Here is a 13325-nt window from a genome sequence, read left to right as displayed (position 1 = left end):
TACATAAAGCCACAACATACTCTAATTTTCTACTTCAGAACTGTACCATTTTAACAAAATGCTAAGCTTCAGCTCCATTAGTCAGGATTCCAAATTATTACATTTTATGCCTTTATTAGTGTATACCCTTACTTTTATGCAAAATGTTTGACTCTGCTATATGACAAACTCCTTTTCCTCTTTTAAGATTCAGACTATGTAGATGACATGATATTGTACATAAAAAACCCTAAAGAATCCACTCCAGAACTACTAGAATAACTGAATTCAGCAAAGTTGCAGGATACAACTTAATACACAGAAATCTGTTGCGTTCCTATATACTAACGATGAACTAGCAGCAAGAGAAATCAAGTAAACAATTCCATTCACAATTTCATCAAAAAGAATAAAATTCCTAGGAATAAAGCTAACCAATGAAGTGAAAGACCTAGACCCTGAAAACTACAACACATTCATGAGAGAAATTAAAGAAAATACCAATAAATGGAAATACATCCCTTGCTCATGGAAATAATTCATATTGTCAAAATGGCCATCCTGCCTAAAGCAATCTACAATTAATCTGAATAAATCTACAATCTACAATCAATTCAATTCCTATCAAAATGCCAATGGCATCCTTCAATGAATGAGAGCAAATAGTTCTAAAATACATATGGAGCCACTAAAGAACACCAATAGATAACGCAATCTTGAGAAGGAAGAATAAAGCTGGGGGGATTATGCTCCCTGTCTTCAAGCTCTACTAAAAAGCCACAATAATCAAGACAATTTGGTACTGGCACAAGAACAAACCCACAGATCAATGAAACAGAATAGAGAGCCCAGACATAAACCCAAGCATATATGGTCAATTAATATATGATAAAAGAGCCATAGACATACAATGGGGAAATGATAGCCTCTTCCACAACTGGTGTTGGCAAAACTGGACAGCTACATGTAAGAGAATCAAACTGGATTATTGTCTAACTCCATACCTGAAAGTAAACTTGAAATGGATCAAAGACCTGAATGTAAGTCATGAAACCATAAAACTCTTAGAAGAAAACAGGCAAAAATCTCTTGAATATAAACATGAGCAACTTTTTCCTGAACACATTGCCTCATGCAATGGAAACAAAAGCAAAAATGAGCAAATGAGACTATATCAAGCTGAAAAGCTTCTGTACAGCAAAGGACACCATTAGTAGAACAAAAGGGCATCCTACAGTATGGGAGAATATATTTGTAAATGACATATCTGACAAGGAGTCAACATCCAAAATATATAAAGAGCTCCCATGCCTCAACACCCAAAAAGCAAATAACCCAATTAAAAAATGGGCAGAAGATATGAACATACAATTCTCCAAAGACGAAATTCAGATGGGCAACAGGCACATGGAAAGATGCAAATTAAAACCACAATGAGATATCACCTCACACCAGTTAGGATGGCCAACATCAAGACTAGGAACAACAAATGCTGGAGAGGATGCAGAGAAAGGGGAACCCTCTTTTGCTGCTGGTGGGAATGTAAATTAGTTCAACTATTGTGGAAAGCAACATGGAGGTTCCTCAAAAATTAAAAATAGAAAGACCATTTAACCCAGGATTTTCACTTCTAGGAATTTACCCAAAGAAAATAAGTTCTCAGATTAAAAAAGACCTATGCACCCCTATATTTACTGCAGAACTATTTACAATAGCCAAGATCTGGAAGCAACCTAAGTGTCCATCAATACAGAATGGATGAAGAAGATGTGCTACATATACACAATGGAATATACTATTGTGCCATAAGAAGAAAACAATTCCTACCATTTGCAACAATATGGATAGAGCTAGAGGGAATTATGCTTAGTGAAATAAGCCAGGTGGAGAAAGACAAGAACCAAATGATTTCTTTCATTTGTGGAGTATAAGAAAAAAGAAAAAACTGAAGGAACACAACAGCAGCAGACTCACAGAATCCAAGAAGGTACTTGCGGTTTCCAAATGGGAGGGGTGGGAGAGAGGGAGAAGGAGATTGAAGGGTATTATTATTAGTAAACAAGCTGTGTTGAAGATCATGGGGAAGACAGTGCAGCACAGAGACAAGTGACTCTGGCATTTTACTACACTGATGGACAGTGACTTCAATGAGGTATGGGGGGAAATTGATAATATGGTTGAATGTAGTAACCACAATGTTTTTCATGTGAAACCTTCAGAAGAGTGTGTATCAATGATACCTTAATAAAAAAAAAGGGGAGGGGGAAGGATTCAGATGGCTATGTAAAGTCCTCCCTTACTGTGCGTATTGTTCCCAAGATAAATAGTCTTTGGGACTACCTTAGTACTTTATAGATTTTTGTTGTATGTCTTCACCATACGAGCTGTAAATTTCTTATTTACGTGTCTATCCCCTTTGGTCCGAAACTATAGGGGACAATCTCGTAATCATATTTGTATAAATAGTCTTTATTTACTTTACTCAATAGTTATTTACTGAGTTCCAACTAAGTACTTTAAAGAAGGTTTAAAAAAGACCATGGACAAAGGCAATCAGAAAGGGGTTTTTAGAGACAATGCCTGTGCCGACTTAAACACTGAGGTAAGCCAGACCCAAGTGGGCAGAGGGCAGGACCGTGGAATGCATGCAAGACCACTGCAGGACAGGCAGAGAAGCACACAATGGGGTAACTATTTGTTTGGAATACAGGGATTGGTGAGGCTGGCAAGCCCAGCAGTTCAGAATGCTAGAGAAGAGAGTGGACAGTAGAAAAGGCTGAAGTCAGGTAGAAGTCAGACTACAAAAACCTTATATGTAATTTTGGATGCCTGGACATGAATGTGTTTTAGAGTGCTTCGTGTTGTATTTACAGCTGAGATAGATCATTCTAAGTGCTATGGGGAGGGATGATTATGGGGTCAGGTGAATAAATGGAAGGAGACATAAGGCAATAATGCAAAATAAAGATGATACAGGCCTGACCTGAGATGTTTCTGGAAATACTTAGGGTTCATTATAATATTAAGGTCCCTGGAAAACTAACTCTGCTCATTACTTTGTAAAAGGTACCAGCTAAGGAGAGCAATGGTCTACACAGTCTGTTTTAAGTTGCTTGTATTTATTTTGTGATTTTTCCATCTCACATCTTCCAGTGCAACAGGAGGTGTTTTGTTTTAAATGTCCTGCTTTTGGGGTCTGCCCAACTTGTGAGGAAATAAAGCAAACAAGTCAGTTGTACAGGTAAATAACTGGGCTGATGGCTCATTGTCACTACTACAGGATATAACTGAAAATCTTTTATAACTACACTGTTAATTCTAAAGGTAAAAAGAAAAAGAAGATAAAACTATAGAGGTGGAAAAAATATTGTATGATTTATTAGTACAGACCTGAGACTGTGACAGATGCAGGGCACTGAATTAACTGGTACATAAAGTAGAACACACATTAGATGTGGTAAATCAAAAGACTGGGTACCCTAGCAGAATTAAAATTGATTTTCTATATATTAGTTTTAAATGATACAGTACTCCTTAAAACCAACACTCTTGTGAACTATTCATTAAAAAATTATAAACAGGTGGATAGACTATGTGTACATATCTGAGGAGGTACTCTGTAGTAAATTCCCAATAATTCCCATTACTCCTGGGAAAGCCAACTCTAAATTATATAAAGTCATAGAAAATACAAAGAATATTTCAATTTTTGGTTTTGGAAGGTACTCTTTTAGTTATACTTAATGTAGTTATAACTAATACTTGTGAATTCAGGGCTATATAAATATGAAGCTAAGAAACTGTGCTTGGTCTTAGTAGGCAATCTTAAGCTATCTATCCAGTTTCCCAAATGGTTCCTAAACACTAAACACAATCTTGCTACACAGTCTGAAGTATATTCTCAATACTAGCCTAAAAGAAACTACGTTCTCCTAATTCTGTTATTTATATATTGCTTTGGTGAGAGAAAGAATGTCAATGTCTTACTAAAAGGTATTCTGTTTGCTTGTAGGTTGCATAAAAAGAGTAATCACAAAGACTGTGTAACAAAATGATTTTTGAAAAGTCAAAACTATGTGAAGCCATGCAGAGGTGATCAAGGGTTGAATTTCCTATGCTTTTTTTTTTTTAACTTCTGTGCTCTGTCTTCTGGAAGCTCTGATTCATAAAGGTCTCATAAAGGTCACAGATTGCATACTCCCCTGACAGAAACACAGCTCCAATATTAATCTTTCCTTTATCTCTTAAGGTCATCTGTCCAAATTCTGTGGATGCTGACTGATTTTTGGTCATTGACGGTGATACAAATGGACACTTACCCTCAGTTTTCAAATCCCCAGATTGAAACCTGTCTCATCACTAACAGTGATATTGGAAGAATCCCAATCTGAAAAACACGAAAACAAAGTTTGCATGTATTAGTCTGTAAGTAATGACACAAATTTGGCTAACTTGTGCAACATCTTTATTAAAGAAGCACTCCCACATCCTCCTCTACCCACTAAAACACACTGCTCCCTCATGACTTATTTCATTTTACATGCTCTGTACTGCCATTCAAGTAGGTAAGTTTAATTAACTACTGTCCTTCATTTTTTCTACTTTTATATTTTCTGCTCACTTAGACTTGCTCATCAATCTCTATTACATATTCTATATTCTGTAGAGCTTTATAAGGAATTAAGATTCCTCAAGGTATGAATTTTATTATTAATGAAATTTATGGGTAACCATTTATTTTACATTTAAATATGCATAATAGTATTGTGTGCTGTAGACACATAAGTTTCAAAAAAGCTGTCAGTGAATGGCATCACTTTAATTGCAGTCTGCACCAGTATCTTCAGAATTCACTTGTTAAACCTGAATAAGCACAATCCATTTTTGTGAGAAAAGCAGCCTTGAGTGACCTGTTTCCTTGTAAAAAGAGGGCAAGTCTAGGCCCAAAGAGTACAGACTGCCATGGGATAGGAAATGAATATATAACTAAATAATTTTCTTTTTTTTAAGACAGAATTGTCAGATTTACGCTTTTTAAAACAAGTGAGAAAAGAAGAAGAAATCTGGATGGAAACTTTGAAGCCCTTCCATCACAAGGACTGGTAAAAGTTTCATCTATGAGCCCCACATGGCTTAAAGTGGTGGTTGTGAAGCATCACCTGGGAATCCCTGGAGTCCCAAGATCTATCTGATCATGGGGTCCAAGAGGTCAAACTATTTTTACTATAAAACTCAATGCTATTTGCCATTTTCACTCTCATTCACTTACAGGCATACAGGTAAGGTAATGTTCCAGAGATATGGTATGTGATAATATCATACTTCTAATGGCTAATACAATGTATGATCATGTACATCTGTATTTAAAACTTTTCAGTTCTAACTTCTAATGTTAACTATCAATAGATACAACCCATTTAACTAAAAGTTCTTTGGAATTCTCAGTAATTTTTAATAATACAGAGGAATCCTAAGACCAAAACATTTCAGAATCACTGTTTTAAAAGTCTACCAAAATTAGGGTACAATCAGTTACTTTGCCCATTTTTAGTAATCAAAGACTTCACACACACACACACACACACACACACACACACACACACACACACACTCTGCTAATCAGAACATCTGGTTGGCTTAAGATCATCAGTGTTGAGGTAAAGTTAAAACACAATTGACACATAAGCGGGAAGTTTTACCCTAGGTACATGAAGGTTAGAATTCAAATAAGCATTTTAAAACACTGGAAAAATCTCAGAGTCTAATAATTAACCTCTGAAAATTCCCTAAGAAATACAGGGATTTCAAACTGGCAATGTCAGGGTATCAAAACATAAAAGTAGAAAATTCTGAGTTAAAACTTTTATTTTTACAATCTCCTTTTCAAATATTTATAAGCCTTTTTTTCAAACACGAATACCAACAATAACATCTGCCTTACTTATGCCTTCAATTAAACTTAAAAAAGAAAAAGAAACAGAATTAGGAATAAGAACACTGTGAGTATTTAAAATATTTTAGTGTACTTCTTTTCAGAGTTAAACGTGTATTGCAAAATTTACCTGCTCTGGACATTTGTGTTGCTTTCTCTTCTACTGCTTTATGACCCAGAAAGTGTTCTTCCATGATAGACTGAATGGGTTTTAAAACAAGGTGAATAATAAATAATGTAGACTTCATATAATCTGTGGTTAATAAATCAAGATAAAAATATGTAAGTTTTACCTCCAGGTGGGAATAGTTTCCAAGAGAATCTGAAAAGCAAAAGGGATATGTAATCAATGATATGTTAACAAGAAAGACAACTATATATTCATGCAGATATAGTGCTAAGCTGAATCTTCATGCTTGGCTTTGAAAATTATTACATTAGGTTTTGGTGCTTTGTTATTTTGAGTGGTTAGGACAGCAACAAGCCATAAATATGAAGCCACTATAAATGCGGAAGAGAAACATAGGACTATATAGGTTAACCAAAACATGCAGTTAAGATTTCAAAAGTAAGATTTTGTTTCAGATGACCATAACACAGAAAAATGCACATATGTGAATGTGAACATGCTGACTGATGGTAAGAAAAGTGATCTTTAGTCAGAGGAACAAATCATGACCCTGAGGGGATAAATGTGAAAGCTGATATAGAATGCAACAATGTGTCTTTAGTTTGTACAGCAGAATCATTCATACCCTTATACTACAAGCATTTGTCAAATTCCTTTTGTCCTGTAATTCAGGAAGTACACAGTTGTGATGGCAGTTCAGGGGAATGCCTTTCTCATCAGAGAAAGTGTTATGAATTGATCAGGTTGGATATACAGGTTGTAGAATAATAGTTTAAAAATACTCTTTTTTTCATACCTGTGTGGCCTACTGATATGCCTACATTTCTTGCATTCTCTAGTTTGGCCTTCTTTCAATTTCTTGATTCACTCATGCAAGAAGGTATATAAAAAACACTTCTGAGGGCGGAGCCAGGATGGCGGCGTGAGTAGAGCAGTGGAAATCTCCTCCCAAAAACACATAGAGCTATGAAAATATAACAAAGAAAAATCTTCCTAAAATAGAGACCACAGGACACAGGACAACATCCAGACCACATCCACACCTGCAAGAACCCAGCGCCTTGTGAAGGGGGTAAGATACAAGCCCCGGCCCGGCGGGACCCGAGCGTCCCTTCCCCCGGCTCCCGGCGGGTGTAAAGAAACTGGAGCGGTTTTTTTTTTTTTGGCGAGTGCTTTTTGGAAGCCTTAAAGGGACAGGCCACCGTTGCTAGGGAGGCAGGGTGGTGGGACCGGTGAGCAGGTGCCTGGGACCGGCGCCTGAGGACAAAGAATATCCCGCGTTTCTCCCTGCGGGACCGGCGGGCGGGTGCCTGAGACCGGTGCCTGAGGATGGAGGAAATAGCGCGTTTTCCCCCTTTTTTTTTCTCTTTTTGGCGAGCGCTTTTTGGAAGCCTTAAAGGGACAGGCCACCGTTGCTAGGGAGGCAGGGTGGTGGGACCGGTGAGTGGGTGCCTGGGACCGGCGCCTGAGGACAAAGAATATCCCGCGTTTCTCCCTGCGGGACCGGCGGGCGGGTGCCTGAGACCGGTGCCTGAGGATGGAGGAAATCGCGCGTTTTCCCCCTTTTTTTTTCTCTTTTTGGCGAGCGCTTTTTGGAAGCCTAAAAGGGACAGGGACCCCGGTGCTAGGGAGGCAGGGCGGTGGGACTGGTGAGCGGGTGCCTGGGACCAGCGCCTGAGGACAAAGAATATCGAGCGTTCCTTCCCTGCGGGACCGGTGGGTGGGTGCTTTTTGGAAGCCTTGAAATGACAGGGACCCTGGTGCTAGGGAGACAGGGCAGCAGGACCAGTGAGCGGGTGCCTGGGACCGGCACCTGAGGACAAAAAAAAAAAAAAAAAAATCGCTTGTTTTTTCCTTTTTTTTTTTTCTTTCTCTCATTGATCCCTCTCTCATTGTTGCTGTTGTTGTTTTGGTTTGGACAGTGCTTTTTGGAAGTCTTAAAGGGGCAGGACAGGTCACTTAGACCAGAGGCAGGGAATCTGGGGATCTCTGGGCACTCTAACCCCCTAAGCAGCAGGGAGCACAGAGGCCCCTTATGGAGATAAATAGCCTCCTGGCCGCTCCCCCTCCAATGGGGCTCCACCATTTTGGAGGAACAGCCCCAGCCAAGCCAAGCCCACAGCAACAGTGGAGATAAACCCCATAGCAACTGGGCAGGAAGCAGAAGCCCTGTCTGCGCACAGCTGCCCAGCACAAGCCACTAGAGGTCGCTATTCTCCCAGGAAAAGGCTACAAACCAACAAGAAGGGAAGCTCTTCCAGTGGTCACTTGTACCAGCTCTGCAAACTATCTCTATCACCATGAAAAGGCAAAACTACAGGCAGACAAAGATCACAGAGACAACACCTGAGAAGGAGACAGACCTAATTAGTCCTCCTGAAAAAGAATTCAAAATAAAAATCATGAACATGCTGACAGAGATGCAGAGAAAAATGCAAGAGCAATGGGATGAGATGCAGAGAAAAATGCAAGAGCAGTGGGATGAAGTCCGGAAGGAGATCACAGATGTCAGGAAAGAGATCACAGAAGTGAAACAATCCCTGGAAGGATTTATAAGCAGAATGGGTAAGATGCAAGAGGCCATTGAAGGAATAGAAGCCAGAGAACAGGAACGTATAGAAGCTGACATAGAGAGAGATAAAAGGATCTCCAGGAATGAAACAACACTAAGAGAAAAATGTGACCAAGCCAAAAGGAATAACATTTGTATTATAGGGATACCAGAAGAGGAAGAAAGAGGAAAAGGGATAGAAAGGTCTTTGAAGAAATAATTGCTGAAAACTTCCCCAAACTGGGGGAGGAAATAATCGAACAGACCATGGAAGTACACAGAACCCCCAACAGAAAGGATCCAAGGAGGACAACACCAAGACACAGTAATTGAAATGGCAAGGATCAAGGACAAGGAAAGAGTTTTAAAGGCAGCTAGAGAGAAAAAGGTCACCTATAAAGGAAAACCAATCAGGCTAACATCAGACTTCTCAACAGAAACCCTACAGGCCAGAAGAGAATGGCATGATATACTTAATGCAATGAAACAGAAGGGCCTTGAACCAAGGATACTGTATCCAGCACGACTATCATTTAAATATGATGGTGGGATTAAACAATTCCCAGACAAGCAAAAGCTGAGGGAATTTGCTTCCCAAAAACCACCTCTACAGGGCATCCTACAGGGACTGCTCTAGATGGGAGCACCCCTAGAAAGAGCACAGAACAAAACACACAACATATGAAGAATGGAGGAGGAGGAATAAGAAGGGAGAGAAGAAAAGAATCTCCAGACAGTGTATATAACAGCTCAATAAGCAAGCTAAGTTAGGCAGTAAGATACTAAAGAAGCTAACCTTGAACCTTTGGTAACCACAAATCTAAAGCCTGCAATGGCAATAAGCACATATCTCTCAATAGTCACCCTAAATGTAAATGGACTTAATGCACCAATCAAAAGACATAGAGTAATAGAATGGATAAAAAAGCAAGACCCATCTATATGCTGCTTACAAGAGACTCACCTTAAACCCAAAGATAAGCATAGACTAAAAGTCAAGGGACGGAAAAACATATTTCAGGCAAACAACAGTGAGAAGAAAGCAGGGGTTGCAGTACTAATATCAGACAAAATAGACTTCAAAACAAAGAAAGTAACAAGAGATAAAGAAGGCCACTACATAATGATAAAGGGCTCAGTCCAACAAGAGGATATAACCATTCTAAATATATATGCACCCAATACAGGAGCACCAGCATATGTGAAGCAAATACTAACAGAACTAAAGAGGGAAATAGACTGCAATGCATTCATTGTAGGAGACTTCAACACACCACTCACCCCAAAGGATAGATCCACTGGGCAGAAAATAAGTAAAGACACACAGGCACTGAACAACACACTAGAACAGATGGACCTAATAGACATCTATAGAACTCTACATCCAAAAGCAACAGGATATACATTCTTCTCAAGTGCACATGGAACATTCTCCAGAATAGACCACATACTAGCTCACAAAAAGAGCCTCAGTAAATTCCAAAATATTGAAATTCTACCAACCAATTTTTCAGACCACAAAGGTATGAAAGTAGAAATAAATTCTACAAAGAAAACAAAAAGGCTCACAAACACATGGAGGCTTAACAACATGCTACTAAATAATCAATGGATCAATGAACAAATCAAAATAGAGATCAAGGAATATATAGAAACAAATGACAACAACAACACTAAGCCCCAACTTCTGTGGGATGCAGCGAAAGCAGTCTTAAGAAGAAAGTATATAGCAATACAGGCACACTTGAAGAAGGAAGACCAATCCCAAATGAATAGTCTAACATCACAATTATTAAAACTGGAAAAAGAAGAACAAAGGAGGCCTAAAGTCAGCAGAAGGAGGGACATAATAAAGATCAGAGAAGAAATAAACAAAATTGAGAAGAATTAAACAATAGCAAAAATCAACGAAACCAAGAGCTGGTTCTTTGAGAAAATAAACAAAATAGATAAGCCTCTAGCCCAACTTATTAAGAGAAAAAGAGAGTCAACACAAATCAACATAATCAGAAATGAGAATGGAAAAATCACGACAGACTCCACAGAAATACAAAGAATTATTAAAGACTACAATGAAAACCTATATGCCAACAAGCTGGAAAACCTAGAAGAAATGGACAACTTCCTAGAAAAATACAACCTCCCAAGACTGACCAAGGAAGAAACACAAAAGTTAAACAAACCAATTACAAGCAAAGAAATTGAAACAGTAATCAAAAAACTACCCAAGAACAAAACCCCGGGGCCGGACGGACTTACCTCGGAATTTTATCAGACACACAGAGAAGACATAATACCCATTCTCCTTAAAGTGTTCCACAAAATAGAAGAAGAGGGAATACTCCCAAACTCATTCTATGAGGCCAACATCACCCTAATACCAAAACCAGGCAAAGACCCCACCAAAAAAGAAAATTACAGACCAATATCCCTGATGAATGTAGATGCAAAAATACTCAATAAAATATTAGCAAACAGAATTCAACAGTATATCAAAAGGATCATACACCATGGCCAAGTGGGGTTCATCCCAGGGATGCAAGGATGGTACAACATTTGAAAATCCATCAACATCATCCACCACATCAACAAAAAGAAAGACAAAAACCACATGATCATCTCCATAGATGCTGAAAAAGCATTTGACAAAATTCAACATCCATTCATGCTAAAAACTCTCAGCAAAATGGGAATAGAGGGCAAGTACCTTAACATAATAAAGGTCATTATGATAAACCTACAGCCAGCATTATACTGAACAGCGAGAAGCTGAAAGCATTTCCATTGAGATGGGGAACCAGACAGGGATGCCCACTCTCCCCACTGTTATTTAACATAGTACTGGAGGTCCTAGCCACGGCAATCAGACAAAACAAAGAAATACAAGGAATCCAGATTGGTAAAGAAGAAGTTAAACTGTCACTATTTGCAGATGATATGATACTGTACATAAAAAACCCTAAAGACTCCACTCCAAAACTACTAGAACTGATATCAGAATACAGCAAAGTTGCAGGATACAAAATTAACACACAGAAATCTGTAGCTTTCCTATACACTAACAACGAATCAATAGAAAGAGAAATCAGGAAAACAATTCCATTCACCATTGCATCAAAAAGAATAAAATACCTAGGAATAAACCTAACCAAAGAAGTGAAAGACTTATACTCTGAAAACTACAAGTCACTCTTAAGAGAAATTAAAGGGGACACTAATAAATGGAAACTCATCCCATGCTCATGGCTAGGAAGAATTAATATCGTCAAAATGGCCATCCTGCCCAAAGCAATATACAGATTTGATGCAATCCCTCTCAAATTACCAGCAACATTCTTCAATGAATTGGAACAAATAATTCAAAAATTCATATGGAAACACCAAAGACCCCGAATAGCCAAAGCAATCCTGAAAAAGAAGAATAAAGTAGGGGGGATCTCACTCCCCAACTTCAAGCTCTACTACAAAGCCATAGTAATCAAGACAATTTGGTACTGGCACAAGAACAGAGCCACAGACCAGTGGAACAGATTAGAGACCCCAGAAATTAACCCAAACATATATGGTCAATTAATATTTGATAAAGGATCCATGGACATACAATGGCAAAATGACAGTGTCTTCAACAGATGGTGCTGGCAAAACTGGACGGCTACATGTAGGAGAATGAAACTGGACCATTGTCTAACCCCATATACAAAGGTAAACTCAAAATGGATCAAAGACCTGAATGTAAGTCATGAAACCATTAAACTCTTGGAAAAAAACATAGGCAAAAACCTCTTAGACATAAACATGAGTGACCTTTTCTTGAACATATCTCCCCGGGCAAGGAAAACAACAGCAAAAATGAGCAAGTGGGACTACATTAAGCTGAAAAGCTTCTGTACAGCGAAAGACACCATCATTAGAACAAAAAGGAACCCTACAGTATGGGAGAATATATTTGAAAATGACAGATCCGATAAAGGCTTGACATCCAGAATATATAAAGAGCTCACACGCCTCAACAAACAAAAAACAAATAACCCAATTAAAAAATGGGCAGAGGAACTGAACAGACAGTTCTCCAAAAAAGAAATACAGATGGCCAAGAGACACATGAAAAGATGCTCCACATCGCTAATTATCAGAGAAATGCAAATTAAAACTACAATGAGGTATCACCTCACACCAGTAAGGATAGCTGCCATCCAAAAGACAAAGAACAACAAATGTTGGCAAGGCTGTGGAGAAAGGGGAACCCTCCTACACTGCTGGTGGGAATGTAAATTAGTTCAACCATTGTGGAAAGCAGTATGGAGGTTCATCAAAATGCTCAAAACAGACCTACCATTTGACCCAGGAATTCCACTCCTAGGAATTTACCCTAAGAACGCAGCAATCAAGTTTGAGAAAGACAGATGCACTCCTATGTTTATCGCAGCACTATTTACAATAGCCAAGAATTGGAAGCAACCTAAATGTCCATCGGTGGATGAATGGATAAAGAAGATGTGGTACATATACACAATGGAATACTACTCAGCCATAAGAAGTGGAAAAATCCAACCATTTGCAGCAACATGGATGGAGCTGGAGAGTATTATGCTCAGTGAAATAAGCCAAGCGGAGAAAGAGAAATACCAAATGATTTCACTCATCTGAGGAGTATAGGAACAAAGGAAAAACTGAAGGAACAAAACAGCAGCAGAATTACAGAACCCAAAAATGGACTAACAGGTACCAAAGGG

This window comes from Manis javanica, chromosome 2 (genome assembly GCF_040802235.1).
Source record: "Manis javanica isolate MJ-LG chromosome 2, MJ_LKY, whole genome shotgun sequence".
In the NCBI taxonomy this organism is placed as follows: Eukaryota; Metazoa; Chordata; class Mammalia; order Pholidota; family Manidae; genus Manis; species Manis javanica.
The sequence above is the reverse complement of the archived record's forward strand: the minus strand, read 5'-3'. Positions refer to the sequence as shown.